General features: G+C 38.9%; 1 protein-coding gene and 1 pseudogene across 2 annotated transcripts in view; one reads left to right on the forward strand and one right to left on the reverse strand.

Moving 5' to 3' along the window:
- The window catches only part of LOC149301532 (uncharacterized), a 247,346-nt gene that overhangs the window by 215,225 nt on the left and 12,562 nt on the right, over window positions 1-19,559 (forward strand). The gene's annotated exons all lie outside the window — the stretch shown is intronic.
- LOC149301537 (uncharacterized) overlaps window positions 1-19,559 on the reverse strand; it is a 34,390-nt pseudogene that overhangs the window by 13,626 nt on the left and 1,205 nt on the right. Inside the window, exons 2-4 of the transcript XR_016272214.1 lie at window positions 19,232-19,397; window positions 18,261-18,381; window positions 8,250-9,339 (exon numbers count right to left, since the gene is read on the reverse strand). The product of XR_016272214.1 is annotated as an uncharacterized LOC149301537 (transcript). The remainder of the gene's footprint in view (window positions 1-8,249; window positions 9,340-18,260; window positions 18,382-19,231; window positions 19,398-19,559) is intronic.

Genomic DNA, 19,559 nt, shown 5'->3' on the forward strand with positions numbered 1-19,559 from the left:
AGGAGGAACTTCCTAACAGTAAGGTCTATTCTTTTTTTCCCCTTTTTTTTAAAATAAGTTTTATTGATTTTAAAACCACAAACATTACACAAACAAATACACAATAAAACATATAACCACATATATCAGAAGCATTACATACCAATGGATATACATGTAGTATTAATAAAACATAAAAACTTCCTGCTATCACAGTCCAACCTGTTTACTATCTCATTCTTAGGAAATTGTTAAGTCCTCAAATGCATTTCCCCTGTTCTTAGTTTCGGTTTTTTATATCAAGATATCGTCAGTTTTTATTTAAATCTCATTTTGCTGAGCAGGGGGATCCAATTTTGCTTTTGAGTTTCGCCTAGCTACTGTAAGCCTCTTTAATATCTGAAAAGCAAAATAATAGGTTGACCAATGTTAAAATTAAATCATACTCCTCCTTTTTTGTCTGTACCGTTTATCTTGTTATCTTTACATCTATGACTTATTGAATCTTCTACCATACAACTATTCGTTTCTTTCATTTTTATTTCTTTACCAGTCTTTTAATATGCTAGTTGCCTGCTTTCCCAAATTGTTTTCTATATATTCAAATACCTGTTTCCACTTATCCAAAAAATTAGCCATTTTTTCATTTCTCAATTTTCTTGACAGTTTATCTAACTCTATTATTTCCTGCAATTTCAATATCCATTCTTCCGCTTTTGGAACAATTTTACTTTTCCAAGCTTTTGCATATATCATTCTTGCAACACATAGTATCATATAGAATAACACACAACCATATTTCTTTTCCAATTCATCATTAAGCATATTTAACAAATAAATTTCAGGTTTATTCTCTAAGTTTATATTTAATATTTTGTTAATTGTTTTACGAATGGTTCTCCAGACTCTTTTTGCTTTTTGACACCCCCACCAAAAGTGAAATAGTGTCCCTCTCTTTTTCCCACACTTCCAGCATTTGCTATCATGTTTTCCATAAATTTTACACAATTTCACAGGTGCAAGGTGCCATCTATAATACAATTCATAACAATTTTCTCTTATATCTTGGCACAGGGTATATTTCATTCTTTTAGTCCAAGATCTTTCCCATTGCTCCAGGTTCAATGGTCTCCCAATATCTTGTGCCCATGCAATCATATCTGTTTTCACTAATTCGCTTTCAGTATAGTATTTCAAAAGGCATCTATATAACGCTGATATTGTTGCCCCGTTTTTTGCCCAGATCATTTCCTCCAAATCTGATTTTTTTATTTGTTACCCCCTCTTTTTAAGGTCTTTTTAAAAACTGTTCATTTAGTTGAAAATACATAAACCAGTTGTTTATCTTCCCCTCTTTCTTTAGTTCCTCTAGCGATTTCATTTCCCATGTTGCTTGCTTTAGAGGTTTCAACAGATCTGTATATTTCAGCCAGTTTTCATTTCTTAATGGATCTGTTTTTAAGAGTGCCTCATGGGGAGAACACCATATTGCAATTTTATTACAAATCAGCTTCTTGTATTTCATCCAGATTCTATAAATGGCTTTTCTAATAAGATGGTTTCTAAAATCCTTATTTGCCTTAACTTTATCGTAACACAAGAAAGCATGCCACCCAAATCTTAAGTTTGAACCTTCTAATTTTAACAAGGGGTTGTTTTTCAACTCTAGCCAATCTTTTAGCCAGATCATTCCACTGGCCTCATAGTATAGATTTAGATTTGGAAGTGCAAAACCTCCTCTGTCTACCGAGTCCTGCATATATTTTAATCTTATGTGTGGTTTCTTCCCTTCCCACACAAAAGAATTTATATCTTTCTGCCATTTAGAGAAAACCGAATTGTTTTGGAAAATTGGGATACACTGGAAAAGAAATAATAATTTAGGGAGGATTGTCATTTTAACTGCCGCTATCCTTCCCAATAGCGATAATTTGATGTTCGTCCAACTTTTCATTTCCTTTTTAATATTTGTCCAAGTTTTGTTATAATTAAATTTGAATAAATCTGTATTCTTTTTTTTTTTTTTACAGTTCTATACCCAAATACTTCACCTTTTTATTTATTTGGAGACCAGAAATCTTTTTCAATTCCATTTCTTCTCCCTCTTTCATGTTTTTTTTGTTACAATTACTGTTTTTCCTTATTCATTTTTAGACCTGATGTCTTCCCAAATCTCTCTAGTTCCTTTTGTAGAACTGATATATCTTCTAATGGGTTGCTCAATGATACTAATAGGTCATCTGCAAACGCATGCAGTTTAAATTCGCTACCTTTTACTTTAACTCCTCTTATATTAACCTCCTTTCTTATATTATGGAATAACAATTCAAAAACCATAATAAACAAGAGGGGGGAAAGGGGTCAACCTTGTCGAGTTCCCTTTTGTATCTCAATGGGGTCTGTTCTTTCACTATTTACAATAATTTTTGCATGTTGTTTACAATATATCACCATAGTCCATTCCAAAAATTTCGGGCCCACTTCCAGCTTTTCCAATGTCTGTTTTATCAATGGCCACTGAACATTATCGAAAGCCTTCTCTATGTCCAAGAAAACTAGAGCAAGTTTTTTCTCATTGTGGACCTCATAATGTTCTAAGATGTTTACCACATATCTAATATCTTTTAACTGCCCTTTGGTCCTCGTGTATCCATTCATCCAGACACTTCCTTAGCCGCTTGGCTAATATAGAGGCAAAGATCTTATAGTCCACGTTTAGAAGAGAGATTGGTCTAAAGTTGGCTGGAGTTGTGTGGTCTCCTCCCTCTTTTGGAATCAGAGTGATGGTCGCTTCATCCCAAGTGTGGGGTAGTTCTCCAGTCTTGATCTTATTCATTATTTGTTGCAGAGGTTCAGCTAAGATGTCTACAAATTCTTTGTAATATTGGGCAGAGAACCCATCCGGTGCTTTCCCTGATTTTAATGATTTTGTGGCTTCTTTGGTTTCTTGAATTGTAATAGGTTGATCCAACAATTCTCTCTACTGGGGTGTAAAAGGTGCAATAGTGGTGTTGTCTAAATACTCTTTTATATCTTTTACATTGTTATTTTTACTCCTATATAGGTCTCCCTAATATTCCATGATCGTTTTTTTAATCTCTTTTTGGTCTGTGATGTAGTCTTTACCCTTTTTTAGTTTATTTATCACCAACATTTCTTTCTTCTTCTTCAGTTTGAAGGCCAACCATTTTCCAGCTTCATTTGCATGTTGGAAGGTTTAAATAACTTTTGCAGTTTTCATTTTTTGTTCTAGCTCTTTAATCCACTTCTGCCAGATTTGCTGTTTGAGGCTTTTTATTTCTAATTGCAGCTTTTTATCCGTTTGTCTTGTTTGCAATTCCAGTTCTTTTTTCTTAATTTCTTGAGTTATTTCTTGGGTTTTCTTCTCGTTTTGTCTTTTTATTTCTGCTTTTTTCTGTATAAAGAAACCTCTCATTACTGCTTTTGAGGCTGCCCACATCATGGTTTCTTTTGTCTCTATGTTATCATTTTCTTTGAAATAATACTTAAGGGTCTTTCGTGCTTCTTCTACAATTAAGTTGTTCTGTAACAGATAATCTTGGAGCCTCCAAATGAATTCACTTTTAGAACCCTTCATATTTATCACCAAAGGATGATATTAATTTAGGGTGGATTTTTGCTTTGTGCACCATTTTACATAGCTTTTTTGTCATGAAACACATATCAGTTCTTGAATATGAGTTATGACGATTTGAGAAAAAGTGAAAGTCCTTTTCATTTGGCTTTTAAGTTTCCATATATCTTGTAGATCCAATTCTTCTATTAATGAGAAGAAGGTTTTAAGAAGTTTACCTTGAAGGTCTAAAGTTTGCTTTATATTGCTTTTTTCTATTCTGGGGTCTATTACTCCATCAAAGTCTCCAAGCATAATAATGTTTTCATATGCTGCTTCTTGGATTTCTTCTAGAAGCTGTCTGAAGGATTTGCTTTTGTTATTTTGGGGTGCATATACTCCCACTATTAAATTTTTTCCCTCCTGGTTTATTACTTCAACAGCCACATATTGACCATCTGAGTCACTAAAAATCTTCCTGCTTTTGATTCTCTGATTAACATATATGACTACTCCTCTTTTTGCTTTTGTTGTTGCAGATAAATATTCATTTCCTAATTTATTATTTTTAAGATATTTAACATCTTTAAGTTTAATATGCATCTCTTGCAGACATACAAGATTTGCTTTTGTTTTACTCAAGTAGTGAAAAATCATCTTTCTTTTTGTTGGACTATTCATTCCATTTACATTCCAAGAAACAATATTTATATTTTTTGAGACATTTTCTCCAATATTTAAAGTTTATAAACTACAAATTGAGATATGAAAAGAGGAGGGGGAGAGGGGGGAAGTCTTACTAGTTACCTTACTGTTCGGTGTTTTCTTCTTCCCCGTCTTCTATTTCCTCCCGTCTCTCTTCACCCACCTCCTCTTTTCCTTCTTCAGATATGTCTTGTTTAGGGGTTGTTTCTTCACTAGTTTCGCCAACTAAATCTCCTTTACTGCTTTGACTCTCCTCCTGAGTTTCACCTTGTTCTTCACTCCTCGACTCATTCTCTCTTCTCAGAGTTTCTTCCTTCCTTTTCTGACTTCTAGTTTGAATTATACTTTGAATATCTTCCCTTTGTTGATTTGTTTGATTACGTCTTACAAATGTATTTTGAATTTCTTGACCAAATTTATTCCAGAATTCTTTTGCTTTCTGTATTGTTTTGAGTCTATACCATTTCTGTTTGTAGTTAACTGAAATGCCCTCTAGTTTTTCCCATTTGTAATTTTTTTTTCTTACTTAGTTGTACAGTCAAATATTTGTAGTCTTCCCGTTTCCGTAAGATTCGCTTGGGTATGTCTTTGTAAATTTTTATTTGATTTCCTTCAATGTTGCATTCTTTATGGTAGCTTTGGAAAAGCACATCATCTCTAGCTTTTTTCCTCACTAAGGCCTGTTACAGACTGCCAAAATCGAGCTGCTTCGGGTCTCTTTGGAGGTATGCTATTTAAATGATGCATGGGTCCTAAGAGTCCAAAGGTCGCACCAAAGCCACACTCCATTCCTATGCACTGGAGGGCAGCTTTGGTGCAGCTTCCAGATTCTTAGGATGCATGCATCATTTAAACAGCATACCTCCAAAGAGATCCGAAGCAGCTTGATTTTGGCAGTCTGTAACAGGCCTATGTAAGTAAGTGTTTTTCTCTGTTGCCATAGCAGAATTCACTCTGAATGCCTTGTTAATTTCCCATGAATATTCCAATTTTGGTATTTCCGTATATTCTGCTAGCACTGTGACCACATAATCATGTAGATTTTCATTTTTCAACTCCTTTAGCCTGCGAACCTTCAGACAATTTTCTCTTATTTTTAAATCCTCTAAAGCCTTTTGGTCCAATTCCCTCTCGTGTTGCGTTGTCATTTTCTCCGTTGTTTCTTCTATCTCTCTAGTTTTCTCTTCCAAATTTTTAATTTTTGATTTAGCTTGATTTGCATCTTTCATCATAGCATCAACTGATTGAGAGAAATTTTTAATTTGCATTTTAAAGTCTTGTTTCAAATCCACCCTTAAACTCTTAATCTCTTGCTGGAGATTAGCTTGATATTTTCCATTTTATCATCTATTTTCCTTATTTCCTCCAAAAGTGGATTGAGTTCAGTTGATCCTCTTCTTTGTTGCTGCTGAATTTGTGCTGCTGAATTTGTGCTGCTGCAGCAGCTGCAGCTTTTTTCACAGCTGAAGCCATTATTATTTATAATTGATTTGTAATTACTCTTACAGTTTGTAGTTCCACTTATCTCCCTCTTCTTCACACTTCCTCTCAAGTCCAATACAAATGAAATAACAACAAAAATATTATGAAGCAGTTCAGGGAGAGAAAAAAAAGAAAAAAAGAAATAGAGTAGGCAAAAAGCAGCTTCACAAGCAGCTTGAGTAGCTTAAAGTAGCTTAAAGGCTATGTTTCTGTCCCAATTCTTACAATCTCCAATGGCTTCTAAAGTAGCTTTACAAAGTTACCTTTAATTGCCTCTCACTTGCAGTCCGTAGCAGCAACAAACGGATATACTGATAGCACCCCGCTCCACGCCTCTGGATGAACTCCCTTGGCGGTTTCATGTGGATGTTGAATAGCATTGGGGATAGGATGGTGCCCTGAGGAACGCTGGATTTAAGATCCCTTTTAGATAGCAACTGTCCCCAAGCATCTCCATCTGGAATCTGCTTGAGAGATAGAACTGGAACCATTGCAATGCATTGGCCCCTATCCCCAATTCCCTCAGGCGTTCCAGAAGGATGCCATGGTCAATAGGATCAAAAGCCACTGAGAGGTCCAAAACCATCAACAGGGTCGCACTTCCCCTATCAATACTCAAGTGGAGTTGATCTAAGGTGAGCATAGCAATCTTGAGTCTGTATCCCATCCTGAAGCCAGGTTGAAATGGGTCTAGATAATCTGATTCTTCCAAGACTGCTTGGAGTTGAAGAGCAACTGTCCTCTTAATCACCTTGTTTACAAATGGAAGATGGGAGACTGGTCTGTAATTGCTAATGCCCAAGTGATCTAGGGAGGGGCTTTTCAGAAGCGGCCGTACCACCGCTTCTTTTAAGCAAGATAGAAAATAGCCTTCCCTAAGAGATGCATTTAAGATATATCTCAGGTGAGTCCTAAGTGCATCTCCTCCTTGGATGGCCAGCCATGAAGGGCAAGGCTTGACAGGGCAAGTTGTCTTCCTCACACTTGCAAGGAGCTTGTCCACATCCTCGGTACTCAGAGATTCAAAATGATCCAGTATGATCTTATTCACAGAATCACTGGACACTTCACCTATAGCCTCTGCAATTTGAATCAATTTTTTTCCTGTTTTCCTGTTTTTATACTATCATTTTTTAATCCAGTTTTAGTACTGGGATCGGAGGGTGGGCATAGGGATTGATTTCTCTTGGATTTTATTGTAACCTCAATGTATTTTATTGTTGTAATCTACCCATATGGCAGGCTCCAATAATGTGTTCTGGGAAGTGGATTTCTGGATCAGGTCCCAGATGCTCCCTTCCCCACTTCAGCAGTCCCTTTATGCTTCTCTTACCTTGCTACTTTCCCTCCCTCCCTCCTTGCTTCCTTACTTCTCATCCTTTAGCCTACATCCATTCAAGGGGGTCCAAGGCCTTTTCAGCATTTTCCCAGAACCGGGATGGGGGTAATCTTTCTGGGGCTGAGGGTTTTTCTGCTGGTCCTCCTTCGCAGAGTTGTTGTCAAGGAAAATCCAGATCTTATGGGCCTCTACGCCTAGTTTCCAGGTTGCCAGGGGGAAGGGAAGGAGTGCATCAGGGGTTCAGTAGCCTCCCCTTCCTTCCTTCCTTCCTTCCTTCCTTCCTTCTTTTGAGGAGATTTTGAAGAGGGTCCAGGAAAGGCAGGAAAGGAAGGCTCTGCTTTGGAAATAGTCTCTCTGTGTATACTGTATATACACACATAGATAGATAGACAGACACACAGACAGACAGATAGATAGATAAAGATAGATGTATGTGTGTTTGCCTCTGCTGTTCTTACGGCTGGAAATGTAGCTGAGGACTGAGGAGAGATGAAAGGGTCAGTTTTGTGCAAATTCACAACTTTTGTGTATTGAAGAGTCCAGTGTGTTGAAATAGCAAAGAACTTTATTGAAAACACATAGTCAGGAATTTAGTGTTTAAGCCAGAACTGCCCGCTCCAAACCAAAGAATATATTGAAACCCTAAAACCTAAAACACCACCTTCTACCAAACCTGGCACCCACCTACAATTCCCACCATCTATCCCCCACTATTAACCAGCCCTTCCTTGCCATCCTTCTCACACACACAATCTCTCCCTGTCCCAGACATCCGAAGAAGCTTGATCCCTTTCTATTACTACTGGTCCCCAACTTTCTTCAGCCAACATCCCACAGATTGTGAATGCTATCATTGCTATTCTAGATAGCTGCAACAAATCCCAGCCCCCCCCCCATCTAGCTAACCTATACCATGATCCATAATCCCCAGCCAAATTTATAATCCAAAGCATTTATCTATACTAGTAGCAATGAAAACCTAAACTTAACAAAATATAACATGAACAGACATATGGACATAAAAACCATACAAATAAAATCATGAGGGCCTTTTCGTTGGACAGTTAGATATTTTTGTATTCCTTCTTTACAATAATAATGTTTGTTCACTGCTTGGATTTGTGTGGCTTCTCTCCTATGTAGCCTCTCTGGTGATTGAAAAGGCCTGACCTCCAAGAAAAGCATTATCCACACTGCTGGCATTTGTATGGCTTCTCTCCTGTGTGGATTCTCTGGTGTTTCAGTAGGTGGGACCGCTCAGAAAAACAGTTCCCACAATGCTGGCATTTGTATGGCTTCTCTCCTGAGTGGATTCTCTGGTGTGTCAGTAGGGTTGACTGCTGAGAAAAACAGTTCCCACAATGCTGGCATTTGTATGGCTTCTCTCCTGAGTGGATTCTCTGGTGTGTCAGTAGGGTTGAGTGCTGAGAAAAACCTTTCCCACAATGCTGGCATTTGTATGGCTTCTCTCCTGAGTGGATTCTCTGGTGTGTCAGTAGGGTTGACTGCTGAGAAAAACAGTTCCCACAATGCTGGCATTTGTATGGCTTCTCTCCTGTGTGGACTATCTGGTGTGTCAGTAGGGTTGAGTGCTGAGAAAAACCTTTCCCACAATGCTGGCATTTGTATGGCTTCTCTCCTGAGTGGATTCTCTGGTGTTTCAGTAGGGTTGACTGCTGAGAAAAACAGTTCCCACAACGCTGGCATTTGTATGGCTTCTCTCCTGAGTGGATTCTCTGGTGTTTCAGTAGGGTTGACTGCTGAGAAAAACAGTTCCCACAACGCTGGCATTTGTATGGCTTCTCTCCTGAGTGGATTCTCTGGTGTGTCAGTAGGTGAGACTGCTGAGAAAAACAGTTCCCACAATGCTGGCATTTGTATGGCTTCTCTCCTGAGTGGATTCTCTGGTGTGTCAGTAGGTGGGACCGCTGAGAAAAACAGTTCCCACAATGCTGGCATTTGTATGGCTTCTCTCCTGAGTGGATTCTCTGGTGTGTCAGTAGGTGGGACTGCCAAGAAAAACAGTTCCCACAATGCTGGCATTTGTATGGCTTCTCTCCTGAGTGGATTCTCTGGTGTGTCAGTAGGTGGGACTGCTGAGAAAAACAGTTCCCACAACGCTGACATTTGTATGGCTTCTCTCCTGTGTGGACTCTGAGATGCTTGACAAGGACTGACTTGTAAGCAAAATGTTTCCCACAGTGCTGGCATTTATGTGACTTCCTTCTGGTGTGGAATCTCTCATGACTGACAAGTTCTTCTGTAAACAAGGACAATGAGAGACAAGACTGAATCTCAGCATTAAGAGAGGAAGGTTTTACCCCAAAATTTAGCCCCACGTTCACCCCTCCCTATGTGAGATTAAATTAATTTGGGCGTGTTACACATGCACCAATAGTACGTGCTCGGCGCGTACTAGGGTTAGAAAGGGGCATCTATTGTAGACGCCTCTGAACCCGGGCACCACCATTTTGACGTCGTGGATGCGTAGCGTCTGGATGTTGTGTGGCGGAAGTGATGCCGTGAGTGTGCGACTAGTGCCTCGCGGCACCACTTCTAGGGTGCTGAATGAAGCACCATTTCCAAGGTTCTTTTTTGCTGCGTCTGGGAATCGCACGGTTTGGCCACTCCGGTTCCCGGACGCAGCAACCGGCGGTGCTGGCAAACCGCTGCTTTCAGGAAGTCTGTAACGCGCCATAGTTGGTGTGAGTGACCCGAGCATAACCCTGTTCTGGATGCCCCAAATTCATATAATGATTGTATCCTTACTCCTAGGAGCTAGCAAAGAAGAGATTGTAGGTGAACTTCCATAAGGAAATCAGTGGAAGCAGATAGTCAGACAGTTGAAAAATATTCCAATAAATATATGTAAAAATACTTTGATTGAAAAGTGGCCTCATTTCCTGTGAGACTGCCATAGAGGGTTGAGTCAGAGCACATGGCATGATGCAAGCTAACTGCAGAGGAAGCTTCATGCTGTGTGGCACCAGGAGATGCTTCACAACCAATACAGTATACAGCTCACATGCGGATTGGTGTGGGTTGGAGTTGTGTGTACAAGAGATTATGAAGTTGATGGAAGTCAGAGAGGAGAACTGGTACATATTTGTTTTCTATTGCAACTCAAGCTAAAGAACCTCCAAGGACCTGGAGGAAATCAACTGTGTCTGTGAGTTATTTTTAACTGTGGAAAGTGGTTAGTGCATTGCCAATACCTATATCTGGAGATTTGCTTCTGTTCTTGCTGTTTTATTATTGAGCTCTGGGAGTGTTGCCTTCAGACTGTGCTATACTTTGGCTTTGAATGGGACCAGAGAGCTGGTGTGATAATCCTTTTTGACTGAAGTATTTCCACCATTTAATTCAGTTTCAGACAATTCTTTCCCCACACAAAAAACTTTCTAAAGCAATTTAAGCCTTTTTGAATGCTTGGTTTCTGCCCCCAAGCAACAATTTCAGTATAAATATACTGTTGTTCAGCGTCAGTCCAGTTGCAGACAGACCCTGTGTTGATTTACATTGCTAAACACCTCTCTACACTCGCCAGCCCCACTTGCCATTGAAGTTACTGTCTTCTCTCCGAGAAGAGAGAAATAAAGCGAGAAGAGAGAAATAAAGAAAAGGATAAGAGGGAAAGAGAAAGTGCTAATAGGCAAAGAGAGGAAAGGACACAAAGGAAGGCTCAAGGAGAAAAAAGTAATCAGGAGACAAAGGGGCTGAATACAGACCATCAAGAAAACAAGAAAGCAGAAGAGGGCGCCACAGGAGGGACATAAAAATTAGTGTAGAAGGCTAATTGGAATATAAGGACCTGGGCTGAAAAGCAAAGGAAAAATGGGATTTAAGTTAATTTCATGGAATGTAAAGGGAATAAGTCAGGAAAGGAAAAGAAGGCACATAATGCATTACTTGGAGAAAAATAATTTTGATTTACTATGTTTACAGGAAACTAAAATGAAAGATGGGGACAAAAAATATTTACGTAATAGGAAACTGGGAACTTTATTTTGTGCAACAGTAAATAAAAGGAAAAAGGGCATTGCTATTTTTGTAAATCAAGATATGAAGCAAAACTTGTGAAAAAGATAAAGATGGTAGATTGCTTTGTGTAGAAATGCTACTAGATAATGTGAAATATGTGATATGTAATGTTTATGCCCCACTAGAAAGGAAAGAAATGTTTTATAAAAATTTGGCAGAGAATATAAGGGAATTTGAAAACGACAACTTAATTATAACTGGGGACTTTAATGGCGTGATAAACCCTTTGAGGGACAGAAAATCCCAGAAAAAAACAAACCAACAATTCCAAGGAAAGCTGCCTAAAAGTTTCTTTAATATGAAGGAGGAATTTAATTTGATAGATGTTTGGACACATTGCAATGGGGATAAAGAAGGGTTTACTTTTTATTCGGATGCGCACAAATCCCTATCAAGACTAGACTTAGTGTTGCTTACAAAAACAGTGGCAACTAAGGTAAAAAAAATGGAAATATGGCCAAGGACTTTTTCTGACCATAATATGATAGAACTGGAATTAAATGAGAAATGGAATAGAAATAAAGGTTGGAGATTAAATGAGGATATTCTGGAGGATGAAGATTTTGTAAATAGGGTTAAAAAGAGTTGATGTTTTTCTTTGAGACAAATAGTGGAAAGGAGAATAAAATGAAAGTAGTGTGGGATACAAGCAAGGCATTTGTAAGAGGGTTATTTATACAAAGAATGATGGAAATTAAAAGGAAAGAAAGACAAAAGGAGGAAAAAATTAGAAATGAGCTTAAAATGAAAGAACAAGAGCTACAACAAGTAAAGAAAAATAAAAAATTAGTAAATGAAATAAAGATTTTGAAAGGACAATTGGAAAGAAAAATAACAGAGGAGATTGCCGTTAACTTAAAAAAATTAAAACAAAATCAATTTGAAAACACAAATAAAATAAGTAGGTGGATGGCTAATAGATTAAAGAACGAGAGAGAGAAAAAGATGATAACGCAAATTAATCAAAATAACATAATTATAACGGAACAGGAGAAAATTAAGAATGCCTTTGTTTCATACTTTAAAAAATTATTTGAGGAACAGGAAGGGAGTGTACCTGTTGAGAAACAGATAACAGAACTGCATGAACACAATGAAATAAGAATAAATTTGGATCAGAAGGAGAAATTAAATGCGGAAATAACATCAGATGAAATAAAAAACGCAAAAGCCTCTGGGATAGATGGGCTTACGTCAAAATACTATAAAGTTTTTGAAACAGAACTACAAGAACCTTTAAAGAAAACATACAATTTAATTCAAACAGAGGGGAAACCAGAGACATGGGGAAAAACTTTAATATCTTTGATACCCAAAGAAGGTAAAGATGAAAAATTAATGAGTAACTATGAGCCAATCTCCTTAATGAATAATGATTGTAAGATTTGGGCATTTATTATGGCAAATAGACTTAAGATAATATTGAATGATATAATAAAAAAGGATCAGAATGGTTTCCTGCCTAGGAGGAAGATTAAAAATAATATAAGAACTATAATAAATGTACTGGACTATTATAACATGCATAATGAAAAAAAGGTGTCACTGTTGTTTGTTGACGCGGAAAAAGCGTTCGATAGTATCAGTTGGAAATTTATGTTTAATTTATTAAAGGTAATGGATTTAGGGGAAAACTTTATTAAATGTGTGGAGGAAATATATAAAAAGCAAACAGCATGCTTAATAGTTAATGGAGAACTAACGGAGGAATTTACTATAAGAAGGGGGACAAGACAAGGATGTCCGCTGTCACCCTTACTGTTTATAATAGTATTGTAATATATGTTGAATAAGATAAGGAAAAATCAGAGGATAAGAGGAACTAAAGTACGAGGAGAAGAAACTAAAGTACAAGCTTATGCGGATCATTTGGTGGTAATCCTTGAAGATCCGATAGTAAATATCGAAAGTCTGTTATTTGAATTAAATTGGTTTGGAAAATTATCAGGATTTAAAGTAAATAAAGGTAAATCGGTGATAATAGCTAAAAATATGAATAAAGAGGAAAAAGAAATGTTAAAGAAAAAACAGGATTTGAAATATTGAACAAGGTAAAATATTTAGGAATCTGGATTTCAAATAACAATATGAATCTTTTTGATAATAACTATAAGGCAATGTTGAATAGATTGAGTAGATGGGCAAAACTAAGTTTGTCTATCCTAGGTAAGATTAATGCAATAAAAATGTCCACCCTACCAAAGATTTTGTTTATCTTTATGAATTTACCAACAACTATTAATAATAAAATTATAGATCAGTGGAATAGGGAATTTAAAAAATGTATTTGGAAGGGAGGTAAGGCGAGAATTAGGTGGAATAATATAAAGGAGAAGAAAGAGAACGGGGGATGTGCCATGCCAGATATTAAAACATATAGGTGGGAGTGTGATATGCTCTGGCTGGAGGATTGGATTAAGCTAAAAGATAAAAGTATATTAAATTTGGAAGGAGCAATTCTTTGTTTTGGCTGGCACGGACAGCTCTGGTATAATAAAGATTTAGTACATCAAGATTTTTACTACAATCCAATTTGGAGGGTATTAATAGAGACATGGAATACAATTAAAGCCAAATTTTACTTTAAAATACCAGGATGGGTGTCAACTCATGAAGCCTTTGCTAATAGATGGGATGTACAAAATACTTGGTTAAGATATGATGATGTAGTAAAGATAATGAAAAACAGGAGTTGAGTATAAAAACTAGAGAACTAATTAAAGAAGGTAAAGAAATAAATTGGTACAGTTACCATCAAATACCATCAAAGAAGATATAAAAACAACGGGAATTGAATTAAAACCAGTAGAGTTGGACAAAATAATAATGGAGGATGGAGGAAAGAAAATAACAAAATATTACAATTTGTTTAGAGAAAGAGAGTTAGAAAGAGAGCCAATAAAACAATATATGATTGATTGTGCGAAAGATCTTGGGCATGAGATACCACTAGAAGCTTGGGAAAATCTTGGAGGAAAACGAATTCATTTACTAGGTGCCAAGATCTTAAAGAAATTTTTTTAAAGATCAGTAATAGGTGGTACTACACGCCTGCTAGGCTAAAGAAGATGTTTAAAACTGAAACAGACATTTGCTGGAATTCCCAAAAGGAAAAGGGAACAATGATCCACATGTGGTGGAAATGCAAAAGAGTTAAAAGTTTCTGGGAGGACATACATAAAACAATACAACAAATATTTGGTATAAAATACAAGAAAAAACCAGAGATTTATCTGTTGAATATGACACATTATTTGAGGGCAGAGGATGAGAATAAACTGAGGAGAAATATGTTATATATGATAACTCTTGTCAGGATGGTTATTGCAAAATACTGGAAAGCAAATGTAGAGTTACAAATAGATGAATGGTTATTAAAATTAAACCATATTAGAAAGTTAGATATACTCTCATGTAAACTTGAAGATAAGAAAGATAAATTGGAAAAAGAATGGGGACAAATATTGCTGTTTTTGGAAAAAAGATGGTGTCTGGACAAAAACCTGGTTGATTTGATTATGTGAATATAGAAACAGATAGTTATATAACTGGACCAGGATGTGAATATATACTAGTTAAACAAGGTTAAAATGTATGATGAGATAATTTTTGGAGAATATGTATGGATATACAACCAGTATATAACCGATGGGAAAAGTGATAACAGGATTCTGTTTTATATACCATAAGTAGGAAATAATAATAATAATAATAATAATAATAATAATAATGACTTTATTTCTAGCCCGCCTTTCCAAAGATCAAGGCGGGTTACAGCACTTAGACCATCCAACAGTACAATCCATAAAATACAATAAAAGCATCAATCAATATAACATCAGTTAAAACATACTACAATAAAAATAACTGTCCAAACTAGCACAATAGTGCAACAGTGAGGGGAGAGAAGGGGTTATCTCGAGGGTATTAGGGGTATGCCTGTTGGAAAAGGTGTGTTTTGAGCCCCTTTTTAAATTGGTCCAGAGAGGCGGCCGTTTAATATTTGGGTTTTTTGGAGGGAAAATGGGTTGTATATGGAAAAATTGCAAGAAGCAAAAGAAGACAAATAAGCAACACAAAAGAAGATTTGTAAAGACAGGAAGTAAAGATACGAAGAACAAATGGTGATGTAAATAAATAAATATAAGGTTCACCATCATTGATCTAGGTAATGTATTACCATTAGCAAAGCCTCACACTATTCACCACTCCCACCTTTGTTACCTAGTTTGTGTGTGTGTGTGTGTGTGTGTGCGTGTGTGAACACATATATGTATGTATGTGTGTGTGTGTTTTACTTTCCCCCTAAATAAAACACAAAAACCTATTTGAAATGCCTCTGGAGTTCTGTGTGTTTCCCGGCCTGGTATAGTTGGGATGAATCCTGAGGTCACTGTTGCCCTAATCTCTCCTTTGAGCTAAGTATGAATTTTCCCTAAAATCATAGCACAATGATGGCGATTTGGGACACTTGGAGGGCAGGAAGAGTAAGTGGAGAGGAAGGGAGCAGGGCAGCCCCCGTGCCTCCCTCCCCACAGAACTTTCCCTGCCCTCCAAGTGCCCCATTTGGGATACTTGGAGGGCAGGAAGGTTAAGTGGGGAGGAAGGGGGTTGGGCATCCCCCCTGCCTCCCTCCCCACAGACCTTTCCCTGCCCTCCAAGTGCCCCGTTTGGGACACTTGGAGGGCAGTAAGAGTAAGTGGAGAGGAAGGGAGCAGGGCAGCCCCCGTGCCTCCCTCCCCACAGACCTTTCCCTGCCCTCCAAGTGCCCCGTTTGGGATACTTGGAGGGCAGGAAGGATAAGTGGGGAGGAATGGGGCTGGGCAAAGTGCCACTTCTGGCACGTGTGGCATAGGTTCACCATCACTGTCATAGCACTTGTGAGTGTCCTCCCCAGACTCCAGAATTTTGAGTGACAAAGAGCCTCTGGAATCAACCATGGAGCTAAGCAAGCTCAGGTTGGACAAGAAACATTAGAGAAAAAGGAATTTATGTGTTGCCATTTTCTCTCTTCATATGCATTGCTCATAATTGTTAAATGGAACCCCTAAATATATCTGAAAACAAGGGTCTGAGCCGGTTCTCACCAGTTCAGTTCTTAAAATCTGTCAGGTTGGTGGCTGCCTCCCAATCCCCAAGGCCCCTCTCCTGGCCCTTCCTAGAGATCCCTTCCTCTCCGCGCAGAGCTAGGCGATCCTGGCTTTGCTCCTGCCTTCCCCTCCTGGCTCCCAGAGGCCTGAGCCCCTTCCCTTTCTCCCTCCGCTCTCCAACCTTCCCTCTTGCCCATCTGCACTGCTTCAGCATTTCACCTTCACCATCTCTTCCCTGCCTTTCTGTTTTTCACATTCCCTCTTCTCTCTATCACAGACACACACCCAGAGAGTGTGATGCATAAAAGGGACACTTTGAGGCCCATTTGTTCAGAATGGATGGATAATCAATACACAAGTGATTCATTGGGAAAGGCAGAGCAAGGGGGCTGGGAACTGGACTCGAATTTTGGTGAGGATCAAGCACCAGAGAGCAGCCTTAAAACAGCCTAAAGACATCTCTAAGACAGGGATGGACTACTGTCACATGGGGGGGTCATATTGGCTCTCAGGGGCACCCCCACATTGTATTGCCTAAAAATATGGAATAATGTTTTGCCCCTCAGTATCCCATTGCATCCCTTTGGGGAAGTGGAGGCCGTTTTACCACTGTTGAGCCCTCTCTGATCCATTGCATGGCAAATTTTCCCCAAGAACCATCTCCAGAGCCTCAAAAGGATGGAAGAGGGACCAAAAAGGGTAGGAACCTTGCTGAGCAATATGCTAAGTACCATTTGGGTGAGGAAAGCATTAATCTCCATGCTTCCTTCCCACAAAACCCTAAATTTCAGAATTAAAAAGTCCTTAGCTTGAACCAAAGGTTTATTGAGAAACTCCAGCAGAAGCATCCATTAACTTGTCTAAGCAGTCTTTGAAGAGTCAGAATCTTTTCCCTCCGTCGTTTACTATCTCCACACTCCTCCCTTTCCTCTCCCTTCAGCCCCTAACCAACCCAGCTGCCAAGGTACCTCTTGCCTTCTTCTTCCACTGTTCTCATACCCCTCTCCCCCTGGGGCATGCCTGCCACCCAAATCTCACAAACCAGTCAGTTAATAGCCTCCACAACAGACTCCCTTCCTCCAAGCTGTTCTAGGCCCCATTATACTTACCAACGACTTAAAACTACTAACATTTAAACTACTAACAATTCCCCCCTAAACCGCAATCCCATTCTGGATGAACCACAGAAGCTGGTTCTGACAATTGGCAGTTTACGATGGGGTATTAAGAATCCTTATAAAGTGTAGAGCAATAGTACCTCACTAAACCACAAATTCAAATAATCTACAGGACGTTGTTATCTCAATTAAACTACACTTGAAAGGGATCTAGGACTCCCAGTAGACCACAAGTTGAACATGGACCAACAGTGTGATGCGGCAGCTAAAAAGGCCAATGTCATTCTAGGCTGCATCAATATGAGTATAGTTTCTTGATCAAGGGAAGTAATAGTGCCACTCTCTTCTGCTTTGGTCAGGCCTCCCTTGGAATAATCCTGTGTCCAGTTCTGGGCACCACAATTCAAAAGTATGTTGAAAAGTTTGAACATGCCAAGAGGAGGACAACCAAAGTGGTGAAGGATCTGGAAACCATCAAGCCCTATGAGGAATGGCTTAGAGAACTGGGTACGTTTAGCCTGGAGAAAAGAAAGTTAAGAGTGGATATGATATCCATGTTTAAATATTGGAAAGGGTCGTATTGATGATGCAGCAAGCTTGCTTTCTGCTGCTACAGAAAAAAGGAGACACCACAATGGATGCAAGCTGCAGGGAAAGAGGTTCCACCGAAATATTAGGAGGAATTTTGAGACAGTGCAATATACTCCCTTAGAGCTTGGTGGAGTCCTCTTCTTTGGAGGTCTTTAAACAGAGGCTGGATGGTGCTTGGAATGTGTATTCCTGCATGGCAGAAGAGGGTTGAAGTGAATGGCCCTTGTGGTCTATTCCAACTCTATGATTCTATAAGTCTAGTGGAATCATAGCACCATGATAATTTAGCATAAAAGGGACCTCAGTCTTCATAGAAAGGAGAATGGATTACGGTTCCTTACCCACAGAGGCCACATTGTGATAATTCTCCATCATCACATAACTGTACATCAGTCTCTGTTCCTTTGTCAACAGTTTCCATTCCTCCTCAGTGAAATATACAGCCACATCTGCAAAGGTCACCTGCAACAGAAAATAGCCCTCATCCAGAAAGTGACTAAGCAAAAGGGGAGGAAAGCACATGGTGCATCCCAAATATTATTTCATCACTTCACAATTCATTCCAGGAAATAAACTTTAAATTCTGTCAGCAAGAAAAAAAGCTACTGCCTTCGAGATCCAGTTTGTTTGGAATCCTTTCAATATAATATACAATATAATAAACAATATAATTTCGGCCATGTCTGGGATATAGAGGATGGATTATGATACTCACTATCCCACCACATACAGTACATTTAGCCACCAAAGAATTATAGTGCATGTAGATATTTCTTGCCACATTTCAGAGGCCAAAGTTAATTTTAACAAACTGTTGTGGGGAGCACTGTGGGCTTGAGGGCCACTGGGACCACCCCATATTTAGACCCAGACATGTTCTACCATGTCCCCCAACATTTCACAGATGGGAAAAGGAAGACACATGTGGACAAGCAACACAAAAGGTGGTCAAGATGGCCAAAGTTGTTTATGAAGAAGATCACACAAGCTAGGAAGTGCACAACAGTTTGCTTTTGCTTCAGTCTCCTGGGAAGGGCAATATCCTGCCTCTTTCTTTCTTTTCCTCTCCCCACTTTTGAGTTGATGGGGGGCAAACTGAATGGCATTCAGGAGCTGAAGTGAGCTGAGAAGGGGGAAAGTGGGAGGAGGGGAGACCAACCGGGACATGTTTGGAAGCGCCTGAAAAAGTGGGGCGACAGAGGATTAACCAGGACTGTCTCTGCTAAATTGGGAGAGTATGTTCCCCGCTTGCTTTCATGAACTGGCCCAGCAGTGACACAGATGAAACTAATAGTCAAGAACCTCGACTCACCAAAGAGTTCTTGTACGTCTGCATCCTCTTTCTCTGGGAGCCCAACTCCCTCCGCTTGGCCTCTCTGTCGGCCATCAGGTGGGCAGGGGTCCTGGTGGTCTGGCCCTTGGGTCACTTCCAGCAAAAGGTGCCCCAAAGCTGTGTCCAAGGGGCCGAGATGCAGTTCCTGAGAAAAGAGATTCAAAAAAGGACGCAAATTGGATCTCCTATAAAGAATCGATGCAAATAGAACTGGTTCTAGAATAAAGACACAAGAAGATCGTAATTATCAGGGTATTATCTTTCATGGTTCTTTTACAGACAATTAAGAAAGCTCTTCCTAATGGAT

This window comes from Sceloporus occidentalis, unplaced genomic scaffold, assembly GCF_023333645.1.
Source record: "Sceloporus occidentalis isolate IW3139 unplaced genomic scaffold, rSceOcc1.0.p SCAF_21, whole genome shotgun sequence".
NCBI lineage: Eukaryota > Metazoa > Chordata > Lepidosauria > Squamata > Phrynosomatidae > Sceloporus > Sceloporus occidentalis.